A 6,180-nucleotide genomic window follows, 5' to 3' on the forward strand; every position below is an offset into this window, starting at 1 on the left:
GTGATAGGGAGGCATACATTTCATTTGGAGCCTTTCAAATGTTGCTAAAATGTGATCCCGTAAAGATGCATAAGTTTAGGATTGATAAAAGGTTGTTCCTTCTCTTGAGGAAGATTTGACATGAAACTTAAGTAATTCGAGTTGCATCTATGTTGGATAAACGAGTTTTTAAATGGTAGTATGATTCATGCTATGAGAATGTTGGAATGATATTTAACTTACTATTACAGCCTGTTTTCAATGTTAAGCAAAAATGAGACTGTGGACAGAGCTGGAAACTTGTGTGCAGAGCTCATAATTCATGTTTATAACTTGATTTCTTTGATGATATCCTGAATTTATTGTGTGATTGTCTCTAAGAAATTATTAAATGAGCATTTTTATGTCGGAATTCTTCCATTATGTCGGAATTCTTCCATTATGTCGGAATTCTTCCATTAGAGTTCTTATATGTTCTAAAAGTTGGTTGTACTTATGGAGTATGTGTCGTCCTGAAGGCGAGCAATGTTGGTTGTTTTCAAAGGATTTAAACATTAAGGTTATGAAAATGAGAATTTCTTGTAATCCATCAGAGAGAGAATGGCCAAAATCAAACTTGCAAAGTCAATAACTATAAATATGAACATTTCCTTATAACACAGAACTAGGATTGTTTTCCATTGTGTGCATCACGATTAGTAGTCTTTTATGCATACTAATTGTGTCCTACAAGCACTGCAATCTTTACCTCATAACTGAAATCATCCAGGTATTTAGCAGTTTTCATAGATTGCTTGCACGCACAAGTTTGTTCTTGAACAAAGAAAGAGGAAAAAGAAGGAAGCACACAACTACTTTGTTCCCTAGAAAGAGTCAAGGTTGATGCCTGCATGACTTTTTCCTTTAGACATGATATTAAGGTACTTATCCAACAAGGTATTAGGTGATTAAACTGAAAACCGTGCATGTATGAAATTCCCTGGTACTGGAGACCAACTATTCTAACAATCTAGGAACTGTATCAACAGAAATGTTTTGAGAGAGGTGGGAAATGGACAGAAGTACTAAAATAAACAAACACTGTTAGATAAACTAGTACGTAATGTGTCTGTTTTATCTGTCCGTTTTAAGTGAAATGTTCATCATGTTCAAGGTTTCTTGCCTTATTGTGCAACTCAATGTCTTAACTGCTAAAACTTAGGTAATGCTCAAGTGACATTTTGGTGGAATGGGAAGAAATGCTTCTGCTAATATTGATTTTTTTTTCCCTTTTTGTCTCCATTTCTTGATCTTATTGTTTCAAGGAATTATCTTCCTTTTGCTCTCACCATCTGTTTGGTTTCCTTTCTGCATTGCCATTTTGCTGTTGCTCAAACAACCATTGACTCTGATTTTTTCTTTTCATTAACTTGTACAGAATTTGTACAGTAAATTATGGTTGTCCTGAAATACGAACATTGATGATCATATTTTCCCTTCTTCAGCTTCTTTTCTGTTCTGTTTCTCTATATGTTTGGACATATACATGGGATGCTACAAAGAGATGAAAAAACTAGTTACTACATTCTAGTTTCTACAGGCACTCTAACTCTCTCCATCTTGTCTTTGTAGTACTATTAATTGCATTCTTGATAGCTGATTTTACATAATTTCTTAGCAGCACTTGGACAGCCTTTAAGCCATTGTACCCCCAACCCCACCCACCCTATGTCGTTGATGTATAATATTCTTAATGCAACCTTCATGCTTAGGTGAGTGAACAAGCATCAGTTAGGAAGCATGTTCAGCATTTCTCAACCTCTACAAACAAATTTTTCATCGAAAAACCGACAAGTTTCTAGCACCTTTAATCCATCTTTTCACATGTTTGCGTTGAACTACAGTGTCTTAATTATCTTGGTGGTCTCTTCCATGCCCTTGCCCTTGCCATTGCCATAAATGATCAAATGAGACGTTTTTACCACAGAACAACTTGATTTCATATGAAACAAATCTGGTAAAAACTCTGAAGTGCTGTGTGTCTAAAAATGCTCATCATAGGACTCATCACTTCTAACATAAACTACAATTACTATGAATAAATGGGATTTCTTGATCTTTAATCTTTAAACTGTGATCAAAACAGCAGCATGACATAAAGGGTTTCTGTTTATCAACAATTCTTGATTAATTTAGTTAAGTACTTTTGAATTAGTCATATAAATTGTATTTATTAGTAATAAACAACATCCTTAATCTCTGGTATCACAACATTTGTGTGAGCAACCTTTTACCATCCAATGATTGATCATCTCCAGATATGATGGGAAAATTCAGTTATAATTTCTGTTGGGAGGAGATTTTTGGGACTGAATTTGTGCAATTAGGGAATATTTATACATAGAAAATTTGATTTTATATTTAAATATGAAGGCGAAATTGGTCACAAAAATTCAGATTTCGGATTAAGATATAATGAAATAGTGCAAAAAAATGGCTGGAATTCAGGCATGAAATCCCTTGAACACCAGCTTTACATGAGTTAATTGTCTATTTCTTAGTTGTAATAATTAATATAATTGTATATATACTTCTTTTCAAACATATTTGTATAAGATGGTTGTTGCAGTGAGTTAGGTTGTCCAGATTGCATGGAGAAATTTACTCGCTGTTTAGTGGGCCCACATAGATTTTAATTCCAATTTTGGATTTTTTTTACTTAGTAATTACATACATAATTATATCAATGAATTGAGCAATTATTATTTTTACTTAATTTAAATAAATATTTTAATGTAAGGAAGATGAATAATTTTTTTTTTTTTGTAATAAAAGAAAGATTGTAATAAATAATGATGGGAATAACAATACATCGGTCTATTGATACGAAAGGTAAGATTATTTACTTTTTTATTTTATTTTTTGGGTTTAATACAGTTTATCTTTTTGTGATGTTGTAAATGAGTAAATTACCTCCTCTGTATTTTTTAATATGAAGCAATTAATTTACCTCTTTATCTAATTAAGGAGGTAAATTGCTTCATTATGAAAAACAAAGGGAGGTAAATTACTGCATTTTGAAAAATACAGAACGGTAAATTGCTTTATTTGTTTATATAAAAAATAATTTGCTCATTTACAATATTACAAATGAATTGTTTGCATTTTTTCCTTTATTTTTTCCATAATAGTGAACCAAAAGGAAAAAAGTAATAAAAGTGCATATTTTGTTAAGATAAAAGGAATAATACATCTCATAATTAATAATGAATATTCACTTATGCATTCAACTGGTTCTTTTTCTTTTCTATTGGCAGTGGTGGCACATTGTCTTTGTATGTATATGGTAAATAATTTTTCTTATTTAGAATTATATTATAAATAAAGATAAAATATATAACTAATAAATCAATAACTTTATTTTAAAAAAAATAAGGAACAAAAGAACAGATGTAGTGGTACTAAAATAATATGGAGTCGCTTTTATAAAAAAAAAAGTAAATAAAATTAATTTCTAGGGGTAATTACACTTAAACTCCCTCTAAAAAGTGCAAATTTACTCTTTTTCCGAAAAAAAGTTACAAATTTACACGTACTCCCACTTTGAAAATTCACTATTTATACTTAACCTATTTTAGTTAGGGTTTGAACAAACAATACTAGCGTTAATAAAAAATTACATAAATTTCTAAGTTTACTTCTCAATTAACATTCTCGTAATAAATTTATACTTATAAGAAAAAAAAATTTACATGAGCGGAAGCAAAATAAAAACTTTCTATAAGTTTTTCTGCGAACATCAATATTTCTCGACCATACCATAAGGGAATGGTCAGATGTACATGAAGAATTTTTAGAGGTGGTTTAAATTTAATTTTAATTTTTTTTTGGGGGGAAGGATAATTTCGCGTTTTCACTGATCATAATTTGTAAGTATATAAAGTTTTTCTTTTTTTATATTAATATTGATATATAAGAAATGTTTAATTAAAAATAATAATCTACGTTTTATCATGTCATTTAAAAAAATAATTCTCTCGGTCTATGTTATCTTTTTCTTATATGTTAATTTCCATCAATTTATTATTTTTGGACGTTTGCAAGTGTTTTTTAACCATATTTTTAACATTGTCCTTTTTAGTTATTTATGGGTAAATTTTCACTGGGAGGTTGATATAATTATAATATCTCTTTATTATATAAAAATTATTAATACCCTTTTTATTTTAATATTCGCCCAATAACTGATTCAATCTGTTATCTATTATATTTACATCCATTTTTAATATTTAACTAACCAAAATTCTCTTATAAACTATGAATTATAATTTTATACTTTAAAAAAAATACACTTTTTTTATAGATTAAATGGACATTTTTTTTTTATGATTGTTCAATCCACCTCGTTCTATTTTTTTTTTTTTTTAATAATTTTAGATCTTTTTGAAACAAAAGAGAAAAATTATGATAAGGACAAATTAAGTTGACAATTTCAGACCTCCATTAAAGGATTTCAATAATTTTATCAAACAACATGAAATTGATATTTTTTTCTAACAATCAGAGAGCATTTGTAATTATGCCAAATATAAAAAAATAAAGTTATTATAATTTATCCTTTATTTATCTATATTTTTGTACTCAAACAAGAAACATATATTGAAATTACTACAACCTTACAAGAAAGTTACTCTAACAATTGAACAACATAAAGTTGAATGTAGAAAAAGTATATATGGTACTATATTTTGACATTTTTAATTTCTTATGCCTTTTAAATTAATTATTTTGTTTATCAAATTTTAAAATTTCTACTAAGGTAGAAATATATATTTCCTCATCTTATTATCGGAATATTAATTAGCTTGCTTATTCAAGAAGAAAAATAAAAAAAAAAGGAACAAAAATCACATTAGTTTCAAAATATTTTTTAGACATATACAAGCATTTTTAATATTTTTTTTAAAATACACCGATATTTTCGAATCAACCAACATATAATTGTAACAATATTTAGTATGTAATACATTCATATTTTTAAATCAAAAAGTTCAAAGTAAGAAAACGTTATATATTACTATTAAAAAATACACTAAATATTTTCAAACATATATTAACATTTTTTCATATATTTTTTAAAAAATATATCGATATTTCTAAATTAACCAACATAAAATTATTACAATATTCAGGATAAAATACATCAATAATTTTAAATCAATCAATAAATTTAAAGTAAATAAAGAAACAACGTACCACTGTTAAAAATAAATTAAATATTTTTACACATATATAAGCATTTTTTAATATTTAGACACATATTTCTGTGGAGAAAAATACTTAGAAAGTCTGCGTCTTCACTAACATGATTATACCACTTATAATTTCTCTAACATATATTTGATAATGAAGAAACTTTCATACAAATTATAGAAAAAATATTGCAATCCCACCAACCCTCCCAAGAAAATAAAAAGACAAAGAATTACTTAAAATAAATAAGAAGTTGTTTGCAAGGACTTAAAATAAGTACTTATTGATTTATTTTTGAAAATAATTTGGAGAGGGTGTTCTTGTTTTATAATTTTGCTAATTTTAAACTATTAAATCAAGTTGATTTAAGGTTAAATTATATTTTACGTCTATGTTCTGTTAAATTAAATTAAAAAAAAAAACTCTTATGGTTTGGAAATAGGCAAAAAAAATGGACAAAATGCATAAAATCTCCATGTGTTTTAAAAAGCCGGCTAAAAACTCCTTTCTTTTTTAAAAACAGGCTAAAGATCCCCCTGTATTTTGTAAAACTCAGCAACAAACACCCCTTCCGTTAGTAATTAACGGAATTTGCATTATACGAGCTCTTTGTGCGTGTTGGGATATTTTTTAATTGTTTTTGACTTTTTTTAGGTGTTTTTTACAAAAATACAATTTTTTTTATTTTGTTTTTTTTTATAATTTAACTTGAAATATTAAATTACATTCAATTTATTTAATATTAAATATTAAATTAAATTTTATTTAAATTCAAATAATTTTATAATTGTTAATTATTAAATCTAAAATTATTTAATTAATTAAAATATATATTTAATTACAATAATAATTATTATATTATTCTTAATTAGTTAAAATATTTTATTATTATAATTATTTAAAATATTCTTAATTAACTAAAATATATTTTAATTAATATAATTAAAATTAATTAAAAAAATAGAGAGA

This window comes from Sesamum indicum, linkage group LG11, assembly GCF_000512975.1.
Source record: "Sesamum indicum cultivar Zhongzhi No. 13 linkage group LG11, S_indicum_v1.0, whole genome shotgun sequence".
Lineage (NCBI taxonomy): Eukaryota > Viridiplantae > Streptophyta > Magnoliopsida > Lamiales > Pedaliaceae > Sesamum > Sesamum indicum.